Raw genomic sequence first — 24,494 nt, forward strand, 5'->3', positions numbered from 1 at the left:
TTCACATAGCTTAGATTATCACGTAACAGATCAAAGTTTGTCACAGGGATATGTAAACTATGTAAAGTCCCATTCCATCACAGTTTCAGTGTGGCATCCACAGAGCCCTTAAAGTGGACTTGTCCCAGGCCAGTCATACTGGTACACACTTGTAATCCCAGCACTCAGGAGGCAGAGGCAGGTGGACCCCAGTGAATTCAAGATCAGCCTGGTCTACACAATGAGTTCCAAGTCAATCAGGACTACATAGTAAGATCCCATCTTAAGAGGATTAAAAAAAAAGGAAGGAGGGTCATATATAAATCATAAAGTTTATGATAACAAACTTCTGAGACTTAACCCCCTCATTGTTTTAACCAATATTTATTATATTTATTTGATGTTTCTAGAATTTGTTATCAATAGGAGGTGGCCTCCAGGATTCAGCAATAATCAGGAGGTATACACGAAGTCTGCCCTTGGGGAGTGTGATGGAGGGCCCAGGGAGTGGCACTACCTGGAGGTGTGGCCCTGTTGGAGTAGGTGTGTCACTGTGGGTGTGGGCTTTAATACCCTAGTCCTAGCTTCCTGGAAGTCAGCATTCTGCTAGCAGCCTTCAGATGGAGATGTAGAACTCTCAGCTCTGCCTGCACCATGCCTGCCTGGTTGCTGCCATGCTCCCACCTTGATGATAAGGGACTGAACTTCTGAACCTGTAAGCCAGCCCCAATTAAATGCTGTCCTTATACGAGTTGCCTTGGTCATGGTATCTGTTCACATCAGTAAAACCCTAATAAGACTGGGAGCATTTGTCCAGTACAATGACACACAAGTCATTTACAGCAAGGTAGTGACCTAGCTGTGGTTCTAGAGTATTTGACCAGGTCCTTTAAACAGACATTTCCAGGCTCTCTGAGGGTAAGCATCCCTTTAGAGGTGATCCTACCCAGGGTCCAGATCCTCATAAGCTGCCCAAGTGTCCGCATCTGCCATATGCAGTTCATAATCTACACCCTGAAGCATGTCTCTGTTTAAAGATCCCTACAGCCTACAGTGCCAAGTGACTGACTGTGTAGATAGTGATAGCCATGTCACATCCCCCAACCCTCAGGGCACCGAGCACATAGGAAAGCAGAGGTGAGGTACCTTCCACGGGCAACGTGGGATCCACAAGAAAGTTATTCCGAAAGCAGGAACAGGAGGCCAGGGAGGGGCTTAGATGTGATAGCAGAGCAATGAGCCTCCCATTGTGTGCTTTTTATGTTCCTTGCATCTCTGGTTCTTCATCTGCCACTGTGCTTTGTTCTGGTAGTTTCTACAGAAAGTTCTAATGTTCTGTCCCTTTAGTGCCCAAACATCCTAAAGGATGTAGTTCTGCAGGGTTTTGGAGCTTGTGGAACATATATAATGCAGCTAAAATCTAGATTGTATGTATGTATGTATTTATTTATTTTTGTTTATTTTGTGTGCATTGGTGTTTTAACTGCATATTTGTCTGGGTGAGAACATATTTGTCCTAGTTTTAGGAGTTGTCCCCCTAAAACTAGAGTCACTGACAGTTGTGAGCTACCACGTGGGTACTGGGAATTAAACTTGGATCCTCTGAATGAGCAGTGGTGATTTTAACCAATGAGCTCTCTCCCCAGCCCAAGATCTAGATTTTTAAATTTCAGCAAGTTTTCATGATTTTAAGTATGAAGCAGCCCAGAGCTAGCCCTGCTAGGAAATGGAGTACCCACTGTGTTTTCATTAGTACACAAAGAGAGAACTTCAGACTGTGCATATCCCTCAAGACCCGACTTCAAGTAATGTAGCAGCAGCATGATGTCCCAAGGAACAAGGTGCACACTGCAGGTTCGGCATGGCTGGTTGAGAGGTCCTGGATAAATCCCTTAGCTTCTCCGCACCTCAGTGTCTCCGCCTATCAGCTGTGGACCGTTTCTTCGTCCACAGCGTTGTTGAAGAACTGAATAAGACATTAAACAGTAGCTGTCTGAAGTGACTGAACAAAGCCCGTGTCAGAGCTGTCAATGGGTGGCATATGTCATTATCCTGGAGTGATTCCAAGTCCCCTGGAGCTTTACCATGGCAGCACATTGACCATTTTCTTGATCCAGAAGCCAAAGTGGAATGGTGACAGTCCGAACTTCAAAGTCAAAGGAGACTATGGGTGTGCAAAAGGACAGCCCACACCTTCACAAGTATCCGGAGCTTCCTCCTTCCCGGCACCTGAGGAGAGAAGAGAGCATTTACTCCTGTGTCATCCCCCCACCCCAGGCTCCTGTGCCAGAGAGATGAACCATGGTCTTGACTTTTTAGACTCACTACAACACGCAAATCAACAAGATAGTACCCAGGAAGGGATAATCAAAATTTGCCTCCGGTTGTTAAGGTTGTTAAAAGGCACACGGGGGCTGGGGATTTAGTTCAGTGGTAGAGCGCTTACCTAGAAAGCGCAAGGCCCTGGGTTCAGTCCCCAGCTCCGAAAAAAAAGAACCAAAAAAAAAAAAAAAAAGGCACACGGGCCTGAGAGAGAACATAGACTTTATTATCCTTCCAATACATTTGAGGAGACAATTCAAAGTACAGCAATGCTTTCTTGGGTTGCTGTGCATTCAATTTGGTGTAATGGCTACTACGGACTGTTCATGTGCAAGCAGTTTGTGGCTGAGGTCCCTGTTAGTATAAGATCATGAGCGAGCAAGTGTCCCCTTTGAATTTGATTTGGACACGGGTGGGAGTAGCTCTTTAAATTCTTTTCAGTCCTGAGAGTTCAAGCTTCACTGCTACCTTTTCTTCTCAAATGAATAACGTGACAGTGTTCTCAAGGACTGGTGTTATGGTTTGCCCTGGAGTTATCTGTATTTTGATGCTAATTCCACTGCCCCAAGGATGGCTGTCTAGTCATGTACTTAGGACTCAGGTGACTTCACCAGAACCTTCTCCCCATTTAAATTGTGAATTACAGGTGAGGGCAGGTACAGGATAGAAGGAGGCCTGTCATTGGACGAGAAGAAAGGATGGGCGGGACAAGAGTTTGAAGGAAAAGGAGGAAGAGGGGGAGGAGCGATAGACAACATGGCAGGTGATGTTAAGATTCCGTTCTGTGTATTTACAGGTTGTTATTAATGTTCTTAAGGGATGGATGTGTACAGGGCTTTGTATGTTTAGGTGGGCAATTATATCTTATCAGTTGGGTCAAAGGTTATTGTGTTGTGTGTTCTTTCATGTGTAGATTTAAGTGTAATGGAGTGTGGGGCCGGTGGTCTGGGCCACCATGGAGTTGGGATGTGTGTTTCTGGCATGGAAACCTGCCTTGGGAACTGGATAGGTAGAGAGATTCCTGACGGCTCAGAGAGAGGCCTTCAAGAGTGTGATATGGGATGGAGCAAAGCGGGCGAGAGACTTTGCTGACTGAGAATTAAGATATCCAGCAGACATCTTGGGGTACTGCGGTGATGGATCTAGTGGGAGATAAAAGACAACATTTTACTTTTTATATTTTTACAACAACAGGCTGGTGGTTCAAAGCACAACCCAGAACTCAAACACTCCCGGTGGCTCAGTGGTGGCTGCTAGGATGCACTGTAGTGCTCCCGTTCTGAGGAAGCTGCTACTCTGTGCCCAGCAAAGACACCTTGCGTAAAGCCAGCCTTTGCTACTAGGTCTCCAGCTTTTCCAAGCAATACCAGAAATCTGGTTTTTGGGTTTTTTTGTTTTGTTTTGTTTGTCGTCGTCGTCGTCGTCGTCGTTGTTGTTTTAAGGTCAGACTCACATTTTTAAAGGTTGATTCAAAAAAACGTAGTCTGAACCAACAACCTGTTTAGGATGAGCTCTGCCCTCCCCCACTCCCCAAATCCTGTGCCAGATCATGGAGCCAAACTAGCCCCGATCCTAAACAGACCACTGAGTATCATCTTCAGAAAGAATCCACACAGCTTGGTCCTTTTGTTGTGGTTCTTCTTTTACTCTAGTTCTTTCCGGTAAAAATCAATACAATAACCTTTGGCCCAAACTGGTGAAGTCCAAGCTGAGCAGAAAACCCCAAGCAAACGAGAGTCCTGCTACTTCCGGGAGCCAGTGCCCTTACGGGAGTCAGTGCCCCTGTGTAGAGTGATGTACGGAACTCGGTGCTGTCTGCTTCGACTTCTCAGGTAGCTGAACCCCAAGATCCCGATAATCGTGGGCAGCCAAGCTATCAAACCTTTCCCCGGGCTGAGTCAGAGAATGCTTTTCCAGAGACAAGTACCCAGAAGGGGGGATGGTCCCACCACATGGATCCTGGAAATAGAGGGAGTTGACCTCCTGCTCCATAGAGTCCCATTGTGTCCCTCTTCTCCAGCAGCCATTCATGGCCATGGTGTCTGGATATGTCCTTTTCCTCCTTAACTACCCACTTTCTACAAACCAACAAAACAGAACCTCCAGGAGACCCGAACCTTTGCCTATCTTGTTCAAAACTGAGCTGCTGGCTGTCATAACAGCCAGGACAACCTCTGAAGGCTATGGTCCTCCCAGGGTAACATCACCTGCCAAACCCAAGCCATAGCTTCCTCAAAGCTGGTCACTTCAGTTTATCCTTAAGTATACATAGCACCAACCATTCATGGCCGCCACCTGCTTAGCCACTGGGGATGCTTCTGCTCTCTTCCATGGAGTTCTGGGCCCCTTAGACGAGGCCATGTTAGCAGTTAATGAGTGACTGTCAAGGGTATGTGGCAGAAGCTCCAGAACCAGGAAGCCCACTGCTTTTTTTAAAGCATTCTGCTATTTCTCTGGAGTTCTTTGTCAGATAGACTCCTTTTAGAGCACATATCTGGACCTAGGTGACTTACATCAGGACTGATGTTACTTCATGGGGTCACACATACTAAGCCCTTATCCTCTTTCCAAGTCACACCCTCCAGTGCTCACAAGCGTCTCGTCTCTTTGGATCTTCTGAATATTTTTTTGTCAAGGTCAAAGACATTTATCTTTAGTTCAATCTCCTAAAAGCAGACAGTGATACCCACAGATAGAAGGGAAGGGGAAAGAGACCAAGAGGTGGCAACTAGGAAGTCCTGGACACAGCACTCAGCCGCCACCGCTGCCAACACTCTTACTCTTCGATTTGCTTTTTAAAGCCAGATGTCTGGTTTGCCAAAATGCTCCTTTCTCATTCATGTCTGGAAACACACATTAAAGAAATTAAGCTTGCACCTTGGTCCCAGCCACATTCTGTGTGAATGCACTCATTAGCTATGAGATAACACCCTGGCCCCAATCACGCCTGGAATTCTAGATTCCACGGAGAACATCAGGTGCGCGTGCGTGCGTGCGTGCCTACATGTCTGCGTGCGTGCCTGCGTGCCTGCGTGGTTTAATTTATAAAGATGGGCTTTTCTTCTAAAAACATGTTTCTGCAAAGGCTTGTAAATAGTAAAGATTCAGTGAATGAGAGCAATAGGCACAGAATGATGACATCATCACAATAGCCCAGTCTCCTTGGGTGTCTGGAAAAGAATCAATCTCCATCGAGAACATAGCTGTGCCTCTCTTGCTTCTGAACATCCCCTGTTGGTTATGTGACAGTGCCAAATGAATGAAGGGCATCAAACTCAGCCAGTGCCCTCCAGGGGCCTGGCCACTGGCTTACATAACTAGATGTCCCTTGTGAACTATTCACCAAGACTTTACTGGTAAGATCCAGAACCCCTGGGTCAAGCAAGTGCAAAGCACCAAGAAGCCAGTTGAGTAGCAGTGTCATGTGGCTAGCTGAATTTTTATGCTACAGAATGGAAGCTACACATTCAAGTGGAGACCACATATGCTTGAACAGGAGGTTATTTTTTTTTCTAAAAGCATTTATTGGATAAAACAAAGTTGAATATATTCAAATCTGTGTAAAGGATCTCACTTTCTAAGAGATCGTCTCAAATACTTCATTTGAACAAACAGTGCTAGTTTATGAAAACTAAAGCCGGAAATAGCTTCAAGCCTCTGGCTTGGGGTGCTAAGAAAGGTCTTCTGGCATGAGCACCAAGGAAAAACACTGAAGACAAACAGATGCTCTGCTTGGAGGTTTGAACTTACCAGAGTAAGTTCTGACTGCTGTTGTATACAGTAGGCTGACTGCTGCTAAATGCTTGGTTCAGAGAGCCACAGAGCTAGTGATCAGTGCCGAAGACCGTGGATGTACTTGTCCATTAGGAAAGGGTCACCAGCAGCGGCAGCACCAGTCACAAATTAAGACAGGTAGTCTCTAGGCACAAAGGAGGACTATCTTCATAAGAATAAAAGGTCTGGTCTGTCAAGAAGACGTACCACTATGAACATATATGACCCACCAAGACAGCCTAAAATGTATGAGGCAATAACTGGCAAAGTTGAAGAGAAAACAGGCAACATAACAGTAATAGCTGTGTTTCTCTTTTACCAGGACCTGCCAACATGGGCCAGATTCACACCAAGACCATGAAGCTAAACCAAGACTGTGAAGAAGACATCTTGGACCATTATCTAGAAGTACTCCACACACCCGCTTGAGGACTTCCACACCAAGAACCATCTGTGCACAGAGATCACCATGATCCCAGGAAGGAGTTCCCCAACATGTTATGCAGCTGATAAAGTGAATTCAGAGGGTCCTGGTAGTTATAGCTATAAAAGATTGCAGGAGGAGGAGAGAGGGGAGGAATAATTATGTTCTGGATGAAGTGGAAATTTCTGCTTGTGTCATGTGATGCAGACTCATGCTAACTTGTGCTGATTCAACAGAAGAGGCCTAGCTGTTTCTGCTGGATCATGCCACCTCTGCTGATTCATGTTCTGTGACAATTTTGGACTGAACTGCTGGTATCCTGACAATGGAGATTGGAATCACCCCCAAAGAACTACTTCAAAACAGGTCCACATCCCAGTGGTCCTATTCACCATCTTTCTCCCCTACCTTTGGAAGGTGGGCTAGAATGGGGTTGAATCATTTGAGAACCCTTATTAAAGTAGGTTTTGAAAAAATCTAAGCCTACATCCTGAGGTCTTGACCCTGAATCGGGAGATCCCTGAGGTAGATCCTGATTCCAAGGGAACTCAGACGTTTCTGTATTTCCACAGTCTCTCCAGCCTGAAGGCCACTCAGCCTACAGTTGGAATGAATTTCACAATACCATATGGAACAATTTGAATCTGCTATGTGATGTTTTCAATAAAACTGGGTATAACTAAGAATAATATTGTTATTTAATCGCTTAAATATGTCACTATACATTGTGACTAGAATAATTAAGCAGAAAATCAATAAGAAGCTAGAAGACACAGAGTACTCCAAACCACTATCCCTGACAAACATCTCAACCACCTCAGACTGACCGAGACATGTCAAGTAGACGTGCAGTATTCACCAAGGTACACCATATACTACCTTAGATATTAGAGCTCAGGGATTCTAAGAAGATTGAAATAATACACCATATGATCTTTGACTTGATGAAATGACATTAGAAATAAGTAACAAAGGGGCTTGGGGATTTAGCTCAGTGGTAGAGTGCTTGCCTAGCAAGCGCAAGGCCCTGGGTTCGGTCCCCAGCTCCAAAAAAAAAAAAAAGAAAAAGAAAAGAAATAAGTAACAAAAATACAAAAGCCATAGATGCTCACAGAAAACAACCCTCCTGACCAATCAGTGGTCAACAAACAAACATGAGGAAAACCCAAAAACACACTGAGATGAACGAAAGTGAATCGAATCCACAATACACAAAACTTACAGGATAGAGTTAAAACTGCCAACAGGAAGCTTCATGGTTATCAGTGCTCTTTAAAAAGATATAGGATGGGAGAGAAATGACTCCATGACTAAAGGCACCCACTTCTCTTGCTTTGATTCACAGCACCCATGTGAAGACTCACAACCTGTGTATCTGCATACTCAAGCATGCACATAAATAAATAAAGCTTGAAATAAAGAACAAAAATATATTTCAATGATCCAGGGGATGGAGAGATGGTCCAGTTCTTGCAAAGGAGTCCCAGCACCCATAGCCCTCTACAACTGCAGTTCCAAGGGATCCAATGCTCAATGTCCTCAATGTGCACGTGCATACGCACAGGCAAATACCCACACATGTATTTTTTAAAGAATCTTAAAAGAGTGTCTAAAAGTTGATCATTTAAACTTACATCTTTGGAAATGAGAAAATAAGCAGATAAAGCCAAAATGGCAGGAGGAAAGGAATACAGATTATGGTGGAAATAAGTGCATCCTAGCTTTAAAAAAAAAAAAAAACCAGAAAAATCAATGAAATCAAAGGTTGGTTCTTTGAAGAGATCAACCAACTTGACAATTTTCTAAGCCAGAAAAAAAGGGGAAAGGCTCAAATGCTCAAGCTAGGAATGGAAGAGTGAGATAGTGAGGATGACTCATCCCAAAATACAACACACCATGGTTTCTGCAGATACTGACAGGCTGATTCTAAGGTCTACACCAGAAGGTAAAAGTCTTGAAAAGGAAGGACAGACAGAGAGGGAGGACAGATACTCCTTTGCTCCACGGGATCACAGGTGACAGACTGCCTGTGTATCCATTTGTGATTCCCTCCCATCTGCTTTTAGCACAGCTTCTCCACGTCCCCATATGAATCCAAGCAGACTTACTGCAGGAACACATTGCATTCGTTGTGTGCCCTGCTTCTTGAAGACACAGATCACGTTTTCCCTCTTGTATCTCTAGGACCTAAGAGAATGCCCCAAAGAGAAAGAAGTACTAATATTTTGGATAGATAGGTAGATGATACTTGGATGGATGGATGGATGGATGGATGGATGGATGGATGGATGGATGGACAGACAGACAGATGGACAGACGGATGGACAGATGGATGGACAAGCTGGTGGCTTTAGAATCATTGGCCTTTTTACAATGAATGAGGCAGAGTGATTTTCACAATGGGTAACCCCCCCAAAAAACACTAAACTGAAAATCCAGGCAACCCCATCTCCAACTCTTCATGTTCCCCTAACTAGTATGATGTCACTCACTACCATCAGCCTCAAGTGAAGGATTCATGGGTTGTAATAAATGGGCATTTAAATGTTCTTTGGTACAGGTTCTGCTATCCTATGAGTGAGTGAATATGTCTGACCTTGTCCAGTATATTTGGTAGAATTAACCTTTTATTTGAAAAGTCAATTTAGTAGAACTCTTCATTAAGTCTTTCAAAACAGCAATATCTAAGTAAAATATCCTGGTTCTCTAACATCCTACAGCAACTTGGAGCTCCTTTGTAAGAAGGTTTACACAGCACCCTGTCAGGACTCACAGCGTGTTCTAGACTAAGGTACTTTAACAATCCCATTACCCTGTAAATGTGCTCTAAATTTCACTTTCTTTTTGCAGGGGAGGGGTGGTTTGAGATAAGCTGTTGGTTTATAGCCCTGGCTGTCTTAGAACTCTCTCTGTGAACCAGGCTGGCCTCAAACTCACAGAGATCCACCTGATTCTGCCTCCTGAGTGCTGGGATTAAAGGAGGATGAGGAAGACGAGGGGGCAGGAGGAGGAGGAGGAGAAGGAGGGGAGGAGGAGAAGGAAGAGGAGGAGGAAACAACATCAACGACAGCAAAAGGAAAAAATAAACAAGCAAAACCCTTATTAAGGAAAAACACATCAAAGTTTTTAAGAAAGAAAGTTAGACATTTCCCACAGGTCTCCTAGAACTCATTTTTTATTCTTCCAGAAATGCTATTGTTAAAGTCATCTCTATCTTCAGTCTGCATTTTGAAGTACCACTTTATAGCAATTCTACAGAGTTTTCTTTCACTTTCCATTAAAAAAACTTAAAGATTAATAAAAGACTGAACTTCAATGCAAAGTGGGATTAGGATTTACCTTTGAGTATGTAAAGACAGAACTGGACCCTGCGGTCAGAGAGGAAACAGCATTTTTCTGAGTCTACAGGACACCTTGGCTGTGGAAATGTGCTCTTGAACGGTATGGACTCCCTCGAAGGACACTTCTATATGGAGTTGGGGCATGTTTTTGGGGTGTTCTTATTTTGTTTCAGAGCCGGACAGTGGGTCTTGAGCCAGGCAGGAACTGCGGCACATCCCCGGCCATACCTACTAGAGAATGTTAGCTGCAACACATTCCCTGGACCAGAGGATCTGAGAGTCTCAATGGGGAGTGGGGGGATGGACAGGAGGCAAGGAGGGGACGACAAGGAAAACCAATCAGCATACACCAGTGCTCTCCATGCCTGACCAGCTACGTGCCTGTGTACACATTAAAAGGAAATTGAAGCGCCTGGCTCCCTGGGAACTAAAGAGACAGAAGACTAATTAGCACCAGTAGGATCACCCAGAACCTTATAAAGGAACGGAGATCTGCAATTCCAGTAACCCTGGCATTGCCCTTCCAGAACTCAAAGGATGCTTCCTGCCCCATTTTAATCCCATTGCCCCTGCTGTGCTAGGCTTTTTTTTTTTTTTTTTTTTTTTTTTTGCAAATAATAATAAGGTTGGGCTTTCTGTATTCTAGGCTGTCCTCAATACAGCTAAGGATGACCCTGAACTTCTGACTCCGCCTCTTCCTCCGAATACATGTACAGACATGTACCACATGTACCACAATGCCTAGAACCTTCTAGGTGAGGGAATATTCAGTTCAATTTAATAGCAGGATGTTTTTTCTGTTATGCTGATTTTTAAAATTATCTTCTGTTTGTAAAACTGATTTCTACCTGTGAATCAATTCATTTCCAAAAAAAAAAAAAGTATAGAATAAATTTAGTGAATCAAAAGGAAAACACTAAGTACATATGAAACTGAGAGATTCCTGGACATGGCAAAAAGCATTAGAAAAACGCACACACGTGATGTAAGCCTAGAGAACCTAACCAACTCAGCCCTGGTTTGAACATGAAATGGTCCTGAGGCTCATCTGCTCTGTGTTTTCACTTCCAGTAGCAATGGAGCCAGTGACAGTGGACTCAGAGCTAAGAAATCAATCCTTCGTCCTTTTGAGTTGCTTCCCCAGGCATCTGACTTGGAGATGAAAGCCTGATGGGCATGTCTCACGGTGAAGGACTCAGGCCAAGTGTGCATGCCTCATGGTGAAGGACTCAGGCCAAGTGTGCATGCCTCACGGTGAAGGACTCAGGCCAAGTGTGCTTGCCTCATGGTGAAGGACTCAGGCCAAGTGTGCATGCTTCATGGTGAAGGACTCAGGCCAAGTGTGTTTGCCTCATGGTGAAGGACTCAGGCCAAGTGTGCATGCCTCATGGTGAAGGACTCAGGCCAAGTGTGCATGCCTCACGGTGAAGGACTCAGGCCAAGTGTATATGCCTCACGGTGAAGGACTCAGTCCAAGAACAGGTCCTCTGCTCTACATGTAGTGCTTCCTCCCTTCATGTGGCCAACTCCCACACAGAGGAACATGGTGTCCAGTCCTGATGAACACAGTGAGACCCGAGTAATAGAACAGGGAGAGAAAAGAAAAGGCCGTGGGATTCTAAACCTGACCAACAAGGGAATTCACTTAGGGAACCTGTCCACAGGGTCAAGCTTTAGGAGACAATGCTTGGCTCCTCACACAGCCCAACTCTAGACTTCAGGCCTTTTCTTTTTGCAGCAATCCGCCTGTGGCTCCAATAATCACAGCTCAGGTGTGGCCTCCTGGCTCAGTGTCAGTCTCCAGGAGATAACCCTGAAAGGTGTGTGTGCGTGTGTGTGTGTGTGTGTGTGTGTGTGTGTGTGTGTGTGTGTGTGTGTGTGTGTTGAGTCAATACAGTGGGCACTGGCAGGGGTGGGTACCAATAGGAAGAGCGACATGGCTACATGGGACTAATCTTCAGCATCCCATTTTTTTCTGGATGGATGTTTGAGTTACAGTTGCCAGGTGCACCGTAGACAATGTTCGAGTCCCTCTGTCTCCACACAAGAGAGAACTGTAGTCCCTTCCCACCCTGACTCCAGATGTAGCCAAGTGCCTTTTCTAGGAAGCGAAGTCAAATAACGGGATTAAAATCTAAGAGCTTCCCAAACAATGTAGAGAGTGTAGAAGACAGTATTTTGCCTTGGTGCTAGGCATGCAAGAACTGAAGACATTTACTAGACAGTGAGTTTACACTGCAGGGCTTCTGGTTATACCAAGAGCCTGCAAATAGCAAGTTCACTGCGAGCTTATCCTGTGGTCACCAGAGATGCCCTGGGCCAGCCAGTTACCCCTCCCTTGGTTCCTTTTCTTGCTAGAAAAACCCAGGTTATTATTTGTATCCAAAGACTTCCTAACATAACTACTATTCAAAATGGCAGAGGCTAGACCAGCTTCCTGTAACAGGATCTTTATTTTTTTAAAGATTTATTTATTTATTTATTAAGTACACTGTAGCTGTCTTCAGACACACCAGAAAAGGGCATCAGATCCCACTACAGATGGCTGTGAGCCACCATGTGGTTGCTGGGATTTGAACTCAGGACCTCTGAAAGAGCATTCGGTGCTCTTAACCGCTGAGCCATCTCTCCAGCCCAACAGGATCTTTAAAAAGTTTCAATTCTCCTGTCCAATTAGAAATACGGTCAGTGATGCATGCTGGGAAAATAAGTGCAGTGAGCTGCAAAGGAACTTGGGAGGGTCGCATGGAGTTTAAATATAGGAAAGAAGGAAAATTAATATCTCTGTGTTGGATGGTTGTAGTTCATGTTGTACATGAATCATCTTCAGTACAGTGTTCGCTGGTTTCAGCTGTTGGGCATGCACAGTTTATAACGCAGTACGGTTCCCGAATTATAAAGTAGATTTTATAAGAACGGAGCCATGTGAGAATAGTCAAGTCTGATGGTGACAGGAGAGAAGAAGAAAGGATTTTCCAAGGATAGGATTCTCCAACCTGATGTGAATCCACTGCCTGCGCCACCAGTCTCAGTGTCCCTGTGTCTCAGTGACCACCTAGCCCTAGGAACTTCACACACGGCTCCTAAACTACTTCACAACTTGACCCCCAAACAGTCATGTGCTAGAAGCAGGTCTCACTGTGGTGGTGACAAGTGGTAGAGCCCGGAGACACTGGGAACTAAGGACAGATAATTAGGTCTTCACTAGGAATATTTTGTCTTTCTCTTGTGTGTGCATTTCCTGGCATTCAAAGGTAATTTCTACGTATCTCTGGTTGGTTGGTTATCTAGTGACCAGCTAGTTGTTTGGTTGGTTTTATTTGGATTTTGGTTGGTTGGTCGGTTGGTCGGTTGGTTTTGGAGGTGTGTGTGGTGTTGTTTGTTTTGGCTTTTTGTTTTATTTGGAGTTTTGTTCTGAGATAGTGTCTCACTCTATATAGCCCAGGCTAGTCTAGGACTCACTATGTAAACCCCCGGTTGACTTCACATTTGTAGTGATCCTCAGCCTTTCAAGTAGTGATGACAGGCCTGAGGCCCGTGCCCAACTTGCTTGTGCCTTGATGCCATCTGTGAGGCTTTCCCCATATACCAATGCCATGGTCTTAAACCTTTAGAACTGGGGCCAGCTGACCTCAATAAAAACCCCAGCTTCTGGTACTTTCTCACAGCAGCACAACATAGACAGACATACATGCTCTGACCATGCATGTGGACTTCTTCCAGCACAGAAAGGAATGACAGCATAGCCGGATCAATGAAGACAATAGAAAAAGGACTTGAAGCATTGCTAGGAAGAGGAGCTCAATCTACTGGAGCCTCTCTGCCCTGGGGGTTATGAGAAGATGGGTCATCAACACCATTAGTTGCAGCCACAAGCCTGAAGAGATTGGGTACCCGATGGCTCCCTAGTTCTTCCTGATATACAAGTCTGAAATGAATGCTCTCTTTTGACCGACTGCCTCCCCACAGTGAAGACTCCTCTTCCTTTGGTCTTCCTCTCATGTTCTTCCCTTTTCTTTGCGTGATTCATCTTCTGTGCACATATGCACATCCATATGGTAGAATGCTTCCCATGACACTCCTGTTTGGGTCAAGGAACAAGTTTAAGAGTTATTCACAGTGCAGGTCCCAGGATTCAAACTTGGGTTGGGTTGTCAGGCTTGGTGGCCAAGTGCCTTTACCCGACCTCTCCGATCCCCATCCTAGGATCTGTTTTAGGGGTAACCCAAACTGTGGCTCTGATGTTTCTCTTCTTTTCTTTTTAAGTTCCATTTATTTATTTCATGTGAGTACACTGTCACTGTCTTCAGACACACCAGAAGAGGGCATCGGACCTCATTACAGATAGTTGTGAACCACCATGTGGTTGCTGGGAATTGAACTTGGGACCTCTGAAAGAGCAGTTGGTGCTTCTTAACTGCTGAGCCATCTCCCCAGCCCCGATGTTTCTCTTCTTAATACTGCTACAGACACTACCACTAGAAACAGGGTCTTGTTCATGTTAGAGGCATGCTTCTGCCCAATCCTGAACATCCCCAGTCCTGACTACTGTCTTTTATACCTGTCAAAGTAATCTTGTTGTTTCAAGAATAAATTCTCAGGGCGTTCCAAAGGTCAAAGTCCAGTGACATCCACCAAGCCATCTTTTCAAACAAAACTCTAGGTACGCCCTTTGGGTTGTAAGAAATGAAGACACTGGTGAGCCAAGCAAAAGGCACTCACTGAAGGTCACAATTCAGAGCCAAGCGCTCACTGTCAGATCTCAAAAGGCAATCCAAAGGCTTCTGTAAAGTATCTCACAAGGTGAATACAGACGGCAGAACCAAGGCTGTACAAAAACCACTTGCAGCCACCGTGTCTTGTATAGTCACAGTTGAACCATAATCTTAATGCCAAACGTGGCATTTTAAAAGCAGCCCTTGATAAGGGGGAGACAGAGCATTAAGAATATCAAGCCATAGTCCCGGTGGTGGATTTGGGAATCCCTGCTTGTAACACAACTCTTGCACTCTTCAACTCAGGGAAGAAAATGCTTCGGAAGCTCACCCTGCTTCCACTAGAGACATAGATTGTCATCTGTGGATGGAAGTCTTTGCTGGGAGACACCACGAACGCTTGGGACTGAATAGTCTCCCTGACTCTGGATTGCCCTTGCGGGAATCCCTGCTCTGCAGCGGTTCTGAGCCTCTCACCATCTTCCCAGGCTGAATTCTGACACCGCTGCACCCTCCCCCACATTAGCTTGAAATCCAAACGTGACGAGAAGGCTGCAGAGACTCTCCCGGGTGATCAATGACAGCTCCAATCAAAGCTGCCCAGACAGGCCGTGCACTCACACAGCTCCCTGATATAAAAGGTGTTTTATTTCTCATCCCTTTATTTTTTTGTCACTGAAAGAATGCTTCCCGTGTGTGGATTAATTAAAGTGTAAACATTAAATATTGATTGACGCATTATCAGCATGGCGCAGTAGCCTCCCAACAGATTGATTCCTGCCGTGATTTATTGTCATATTCGGGAGTCATCACACTTGATAACCAAGAGGGACCACCTGCCTCCCTCGCCATGCCTCCTCCAGGCCTTGCTCTCCCTCCAATCCCCACTCTTATCTTCCAGGTGACAGTTGAGTTCCAGTAAGTAAAACATCTTCATCCTACTGATGAGAGAAACAAGCCTGTAGCCCGACACTTGTTTGCGTGTATGCATGTCCTGGGTATGACAATTCTCAAATCAACCAATGCGCCTGGACATAGAAGTGAACAAAATATCACTCCTCTAGAGGGGACTTCTGAGTAACAGTGCCTGCCCCTACTGTGCTGTAGACGGTATAATATAAGGAGTGTGTGCTATAATATAAGGAGTGTGTGCTATAATATAAGGAGTGTGTGGTACAATATAAGGAGTGTGTGCTATAATATAAGGAGTGTGTGCTATAATATAAGGAGTGTGTGCTATAATGTAAGGAGTGTGTGGTACAATATAAGGAGCGTGTAGCAGCTGCAAAGAGAATAAAATACTACCAAGGAAAAGACAAGTTCAGCTGTCAATCTTCTTGCTTCTCTGTGGAACCAGACAGAGGACAGTAACAGAGTACTTCACAGTTACAACCTCTAAAGAGGTGAACCTGCAGACCGCATCTTATCGGGCTGACTTGCATGAAATTGCTGTTTTTACAGGTGGGGAAAATAATCAAACAGTGACCGTTTCATAGGACTCAAAATCATATTTTTAAGCTCCTTCTGAAATAAGGAATCATGATCTCTGTCTATTTTTCTTTCAGTAAGAAAATGGCACAAAAGGCCAATAACGGGTCAATCCGATGTGGCTTGCGTTTTTAACAACTTTTACAAAATTTCCTATGAAAACCCCACTCCAACCTGCAAGGTACCCAATATCATTTTACCAAAAAATCTAGCCAACCAAATTGAAGCAAATAAGGCTTCAAGTCACCCGCAAGTCAGAGGAACCCCCATCTGAACACCTACCCTCAGAGTGGACCCCCTATGACCCAGGGCCCAGTGCGCAGCTGGCAGTACACGTCGGCCACCAGCCTTGGAAGAGCCAAAGACAAGGCTTTAACGTCTTTGACTTTCCTAGATACTTCTCCTTGGCAGCACCCTGACCATAGACAACTCAACAGAGAAGCATTTGGCCTTCTCTCTGAATCCCAGAGTCAGGACCTGATAAGAGCACACAGGAGGGCTCTGCTCCAGCCAGGACAAAACACACACACACACACACAGACACATACACACACACATACACACAGACACACACAGACACACACATGCACACACATGCACACACATACACATACACATATACACACACATACACACACAGACACACAGACACACACAGACACACACACATACACATACATGCACACAGACACACACACACATACACATACATGCACACAGACACACACACACATACACATACATGCACACAGACACACACATACACATACACACATACACACACATATACACACACATAACACACATACACATACACACACATATACACACATAACACACATACACACAGACACACACAGACACACACACACATACACACATACACACATATACACACACATACACACATATACACACACATAACACACATACACACACATACTCACACACATATATACACACACATATACACAGTCACACACATACACACACATACACACACATATACACACACATAACACACATACACACACATACTCACACACATATATACACACACATATACACACAGTCACACACATACACACACATACACACAGACACACACACAGACACATACATGCACACAGACACACACATGCACACACACACATACACACACACACATACACACACACACACACACACACACACACACACTCCACCCCTCTGCCACTCCAGTGCTGGAGGCTCTTGCCTTAGCATCCTGCTTGTCACACACAAGGCTCCAGATCCCATCTGTGTTTCTACCGTATCTTTTAAGTCAGGTCACCCAGTGTCTTTTTTCTCCCTGCTCCTGGGCTAAAGCGCCCTGAAAAGAGAAACTTGGGGAAGAAAGACTTGGTCTGGCTCACAGTTCAAAGACACACAGTCCAACACAACCAGAAAACAGAACGACGACTGCTCATGCCCAGCTGCCTTCCCTTTTTCATACAGTTCAGGATCCCAGATCAGGAGTGGTGTAGCCATAGTGAGTGGGTCTTCCTACTTCAGTTAACCTAATCTTAACAATCCCCCGAGGGACCCATCACCCAGAGGATTCTAGATGACAAGTGAGGTTAACTATCATACCCAGAAAGGACCGGAATGAACCCTGCTCTCTCTAGAACCACCCCTTTAAGCCACGCCACAATCTTCTTCCTCTGATTCTTTCTGAGAGTGCCCTAGATAAAGTAAAGCATGGCTAGCTATTTTCCAGTGGCTACGTCTTTACCAGAACTCTACGCTCTGCACAGTGGCAGCCATCGACTATAGAAAATGTACTAGCTGCTGACCACATGCATAAAGTACCTTGTTGGCAACACACCCTGCTGTCATGACCTATCTATGAAAAAGGTTCAGTGAACATGTCTTTAGTCTGTGTGTGCTTGTGTGTGTGTGTGTGTGTTTGTGTGTGTATGTGTGCTTCTGTGTGTGTGTTTGTGTATGTGTGTTTGTGTGTGTATGTGTGCTTGTGTGTGTGTGCGCTTGTGTATGTGTGTTTGTGTGTGTGCTTGTGTGGGTATCTGTGTGTGTACGTGTGAGTGTGTATGTGTGTGTATGTGTGTGTATGTGTGTGTGCTTGTTTGTGTGCGTGTGTGTGTGTGTGTGTGTGTGTGTGTGTGTGTGTATACCTCTTTTCTCCGTGTTCTGTTTGATGAGCACTCCCGAGGTTAAAACCTTCTGGATATTACTTTAGCCACATCTCAAGGTTCTGGTATGTGATATCCTCATTTCTAATTTTTTTCCCCCATGTCAACCCAAGAGCTAATTAGAAAGATGGTTTGAAACTTCTAAGAAAACGTATCTGTATCATATTTTCCAGAAACACTACCTCCTGTGAATTCTAAAATTATTTGAACTTCCTAAAACTCTCCTTTTCAGATCAAATTCATCGCTTTTAAATTCAAAGCAGCGTTAACCTCAACTAACATGGTCTCCTGTGCAAGGCAGACCTTGCACAGGTCAATAACAGCCTAGATGAGCAGAGTACTACAGTTTTGTTCAGTCGCAGAGCAGAGCAGATTCATCTTAAAGCCTCTGGGCTCCTGACAAGATTCATTTTCCCAACATTATTTTTCTTAATACCTAGCATATGCTAAGGACTAGGCAGGAGCCGAGAGGCTAAAACCCTTGTCCTTGTGAGCATTTGCTTCTGGAACTGTCTTTCAGTGAGGTCAAATACGGGAACACAGGACACCTGGGGACAGGAAACAAGTCTGGGCTGCAGACAAGTGGCAGAAACAGGCAACACCTGAATCAATGGAGCAGATCTCTGTCTGTAGGAGTCCAGAATATTCTTGCAAACCTTCTCCACCAACTCCTGGGAGAGCTCAAATGATCAAGATGAGGAACTGTACACTATTCCCTTCTAGAGACCTCCAATGTCCCCTCCATGACACAAGGCCTTCCTCCCCCAAACAGCTGTAGGACTCCTTCCATGCCAGGCAGAGTAGAGTACTAAGCATACCTACCCAGTATCTCTTTCTACTTTATCCTAACATGGACATACCCAAGGTCGGTATCTCAGGTTCCTGGCCTCAATCTCACTCCAAGATAGGCTGGGGCTAACTCTAGGTTCCAGATGATTATTGTTTACTTTGATTCTCTCCTTGGGAGGAACATTTGGGGAAGCCTCTGGAATTCCCTGCTCTACCATCCTCTACTGTCTAAATACACAAAGGTTTTGTTTTGTTCCAATTTGGGTTCTCTGGGATTGGGTTCTTGGAGACTGAACATGGGGCCTCATGCACAGTAGACAAGTTCCCTACCCGTCTTTTACTCCCACGAAGAGATACCATGACCAAGACAAGTCTTATAAAGGAAAACTTTTATTTGGGGCTGCCTTACAGGTTCAGAGGTTCAGTCCTTTATTATCAAGGTGGGAACATGACCACAGGTAAGCAGCCATGCTGTGGGAGGAGCTGAAAGTTCTATATCTTCATCTGAAGACCACTAGGAGAAGACTAGCTTCCAGGCAGCTAGGAGTAGGGCCTTAAAGCCTATTCCCATAGTGACACACCTACTCTAACAAGGCCACACCTACTCCAACAAGGCCACACCTACTCCAACAAGGCCACACCTACTCCAATAAGGCCACACCTACTCCAACAAGGCCACACCTACTCCAACAAGGCCACACCTACTCCAACAAGGCCACACCTACTCCAACAAGGCCACACCTACTCTAACAAGGCCACACCTAAGAGTGCCACTTCCTGGGCCAAGCCTATACAAATCATCACATCCTACGGAGCTGTACCCCGAACTTGTATGTGTAAATTTTCTTTCAACCTTGTCCCCGTCATCACAGTCATTATCTCAACCATCTCATTAAGAGACGACAGCCATGGATGGGCTAGCCTTGGTGATACATGCTGGGGAATGCCAGTATTTGGAAGACTGAGGCAAGAGTATCAAAAGTTTGAGGCTAGCCTAGGCGAGAAAACAGCAGACAGCAACGACAACAAAAAGAGACACATTATAGGCTCTATTAAACGATCACCTTCACTGCTCTCATTCTGAGTAGCCAAGGACTGTGACAGGCACGATGCCACCATTGCACACTTAGATAGGCTACACTTTAAGAACCAGGACTCAGGAGCAGATCACCTAGGTTTAGCCCATCTGCTGAGTGAGGGTACCATTGGGCTTTTTCTTCAGTCTTAGGAGAGTCTACACAAGAGTCGAGAGTCCATCAGAGCTAAACCCACTCCTGTTCCACACAGGTGATGGCATTTTGCCTGGCTGTGACCTGAGGTTGGGTGTGACTTTTAAACAGAGCCCCTGAGTGTTGACATTTTGATATCTTTGGTGCAGCATGGCCAGAGTTGTTCTGTAACTCAGATCTATGGACGACAACAAGTGAACTTGAAAAGACTCCCTGGTGGTGAAGGCAAAGAGGAAGCAATCAGATAGCAAGTGCTTTGGGATCTGAGATAGGCCTGTTGTGTGTCGAGGTGGGGTGGGGGGAGGGGCTAGGGAGGGTAGAGAGGATATTTTCTTGCTTCAGAAAATCCCTGCCTAGAGGTCTTGTGACTTGGGGGTGGAGGGTGGGGCCCCTGCAGCACAGCCTAAGACAGGAAACTGAATACCTGGAAATCACTCACTGAGGTTGTGCTCAGGGGAAAGGGCTGCAAGACCAGGAAGCAAAGGCCAAGCAAAGCTGTGGTCTTCAGTACAGCCTAGGTCTGGCCGGCTGGAAATGAAGAGACCCCACAGCCCCCATCACCCACCTCCACACCCCACCCCACACCCCACCTTGGATCAACTCTCCTGCTGGGACTAGCTGTGTACAGTGAGCTGCTTAGGGACAGTGGGTCTAATTCTCTGAGCCTCTGGAGCTGCTGGGGGCTGAGTCCCGTGACCCTTGACCCAGCAAAGGGGTCAGGACCAGGCTTCAGTATTAAGGTGCACATAGAGCCCTGGTGTGAAGACTGAAGTTCCTTCTGTGGCATGCCAGTGCCTAGCCACTAACCGTGGAATTGCTGGTTCACGGTGCTTTTCAAAGACCCATGTCTCTTAGGTGGTGCCCACCCCTTAGATGGCTGCATCCAGTGTGTCCCTCACTGCATGAACAGCACTGTGGTCACACCACTGCTCAACAGAGTTTCCTGTGCAGAGACGTCCTTGCAGGAATGACCAGAAAATATCCCGTGAGCTTTAAGGCATCAGTCTTGTCTCATCCAAGAGGAGCGCTCTTAGCCTAACACCCCACCTGCAGGCACACGGGGTGGCGTCAGATCAATTGTCAAAGGTTTCTCCATTTTTACTCTTAATTTCGCCTCAATAAAAGAACACATTTTTTTCCCAAACAATGGAAGGTTTATTAAAGTGACCCTCAAACTGGTACACTCTTACAAAAACCAAACAACAACAACAAGAACAACAACAACAACAACAACAACACCTCTTCCCTGACCTGGGAAGACAGAATGGAGACAGAAGCATTCTGCTCTCTGCTTCTAATGGGACCTAAAGTCTTGCCCAGATGGCTCATGGATAATCTCAGCCAGAGGACTTGGGACCTTGAGAGGTTTACTCGTGCAGACAATGCAGCCATCACTCTAGGACCATGGTTCCTGTGTCTCTGAAGGAATATCTCTGACATGCATGTGTCACTTCCCTGTGGATATATTTCACACTAACATACTGAGAGGCAAAGCGCGACTACATTTATTAAAAAGGTTCCTGGGAGGAAGGGCAGATAGCAGACTCTGTTATCTCACACGGGGGGGCCAAGGCCCCTTCAAACCCACATTAATTCAGAGACAAAGAGTTGGAAGTACATCCTGCCTGTGTGGCCAAGGACCCCAGAGTCCTGCCAGGATGGGTCAGAGAAGAGAGGGCAGAGGCCCTTTGTCTGGAAGCAAGAAGTCGCAGCATCAGCAAACATCGTTCCATTTTTTCAGAGCAAATTATCATCTATAAGGAAGAACATTAATTATTTAATTAAGAGATACCTCAGGGGGTTGGGGATTTAGCTCAGTGGTAGAGCGCTTGCCTAGCAAGCACAAGGCCCTGGGTTCGGTCCCCAGCTCTGGAAGAAAAAAAAAAAAAAAGAAGAGACAGCTCAGGAGGCTGGAGAGATGGGTCAGTGCTTGAGAACACTGGTTGCTCTTCCAGAGGACCCAGGTTTAATTCCCAGCACCCACATGGCAGCTCACAGTTGTCTGTAACTCCAGGATCAGACTCCTTCACACAGACATACATGTAGGCAAAACACCAATGCAGACTAGATAGGTAGGTAGATACATACATACATACATACATACATACATACATACATACATACGTAGGTAGGTAGATAGATGATAGAAGGATAGATAGATAGATAGATAGATAGATAGATAGATAGATCGGTAAATAGGTAGGTAGATAGATTGATAGAAAGATAGGTAGGGAGATAGATAGATAGATAGATAGATAGATAGATAGATAGATAGATAGATAGATAGATAGGTAAATAGGTAGGTAGATAAATAGGTAGATAGATAGATAGATAGATAGATAGATAGATAGATAGATAGATAGACAGACAGACAGACACGGAGATAGGTAGATATAGATAGATAGATAGGCAGACAGATAGATGAGAGAAAAAGATTATAAATTTTTTAAAAATGAGAGACACCTCACCGGCCATGCAAACAGCATATTCCCATCACCCCAACTCAAACCTGCCTAATATAAAAGTTTACCTGGTGTTCTAAAAATAAGGGTCTGGAAGGAACAACCTTTATCATTTCTTCTTATGAAGTAGCGTTTCCATTCTCTTAATCAACAAGTACAAACACCCCTCTCCATGCTTGTGTGCTATATCCTAAAATTATATATGAGTTTAGAAAAGTTTGAAAAAAAATAGTTTTGACATTTGCTAAATGCTTACCATTCAAATCAGGCTATTCCTAAAAATAATCCCTTTAAGTTAAATATCTTTGGTAATAAAGGCAAATTAGGGAACAATAAATTATAACTTCCAGGCTGACCGGTGACTAATTATAGATATTATAATTAAGTCCGGTTTCCTACACAAGGCATTTATCTTAATAATCACCCCATCCATTAGCATATCTTAAAAGGGTTTCACAAAGCAGGCTGTGGCACTTGAAGAGACATCTGAGCTCCTCCCTAGGCTATGAAAGGGTATAAAATCAAAAGAGATGAAATTGCTTTAAAAAGAAGCTTGGGTTAAATATAAGTTGAAAAATTCAGATTATAGTCATAAAACCTTAACTTAAAATATTTATCCAAAGTACCCCCTCCAACCAGCCACATGAAGGAGATTTGACATCAAGCTTTAACCCTGACAGACTTGTACTGCATTGTGGAAAAGTGCAGTTCAGACTGGAACTTTACAGGGGACTCCGGTTTTTCTGGAAGTCCTGACCTTGTTCTGTAACAACTGCAAGTAGCACTGATAGTTGACAGCAGTAGTGAGAGCACGGTGATTCCCTGTCCCTGATCATTCAAAAGCTGAGCGGCTTCCCTGGCCTGCAGTTAGCTGAGCTCTCGGGTTAAGTACGAGGCAGAGAGAGCCTCTCTGGGGCTCCGGTCAGCTTGCTCTAAGAGTTCACTTCTTAGACAAGCTGGGGAGGTCAAAGATGCTTTGAAAGATCCTTGGAGATGCTACAAAGCCCACAGGAGCCGTCACCTCTGAGGAGTCTCCAGGATGAGCAGCTAAGCAGCTCGGGTCACTCCTCAGCTGTCGCCAATAATTGTCCAAGGCACATGGTCAAGTTGCACCAGCAAAGGTACTAAGAAGGTCAGACTGCAATAGAGCATGCCCTGATTTTATCCGGGAGATTGAAGCACAAATCACCTTGATTTCGATTTGGCACAGGGTTATAAAATGCACTTGCAATCACTGATAACGTGTAAGATCAGGCCCAAGCGTGGGGACACTGCGTTTTATATCCCTGGTAGAGTTTTCCCTAATACAGCCATAAATCAGCCCAGAAAGCAGGTACTTGGTCCATGTTAACAGACAGGGAGAAACATGGGGGCATTAAGAGGAGAATGTTCTTGGAACTTGGGGCAAGCTTAAAACTTTGAATCAAAGTCACCTTGACCATAGTAGGGCCGTTGAAGGAGGCCAGAGAGGAGCATGAACCACCACAGGTTAGCCAGGAAGAAAGCAGCACAGGCAGGCCAAACCTGCAGAGAAATCCCACTAAGCTTTAGGCAGGGATACAAAATCTTGACAAGAATGAAAAAGCAAAACTACAGATAATAAACAACATGGCTCTCACGGACATATTGTGCTACACACATTGAAACGAGGAAGAGAGGAAGGCAGGCCTATAAAGATGGGAGAAAATTTACCAGTCCAAACAAAACCAATGTACAAAAGTACAACAGCAGAAGTGCTCCTACCATGTGTCTCTGGCCAGTTCCCACGGAATATTATATCAGATTAATATATAACTCTCA

The 24,494-nt window shown here is 45.0% G+C and overlaps 1 long non-coding RNA gene across 3 annotated transcripts in view; it reads right to left on the reverse strand.

Annotated features, from left to right (window-relative positions):
* Window positions 1–347: 347 nt before the first annotated feature.
* Window positions 348–24,494, reverse strand: part of LOC102553576 (uncharacterized) — a 61,861-nt gene continuing 37,714 nt past the window's right edge. For all 3 annotated transcript variants that reach the window (XR_015643567.1, XR_015643566.1, XR_015643568.1), the window contains one exon: window positions 348–2,208. This is a non-coding gene — a long non-coding RNA (uncharacterized LOC102553576). The remainder of the gene's footprint in view (window positions 2,209–24,494) is intronic.

This window comes from Rattus norvegicus, chromosome 19 (assembly GCF_021556685.1).
Source record: "Rattus norvegicus strain SHRSP/BbbUtx chromosome 19, alternate assembly SHRSP_T2T, whole genome shotgun sequence".
Lineage (NCBI taxonomy): Eukaryota > Metazoa > Chordata > Mammalia > Rodentia > Muridae > Rattus > Rattus norvegicus.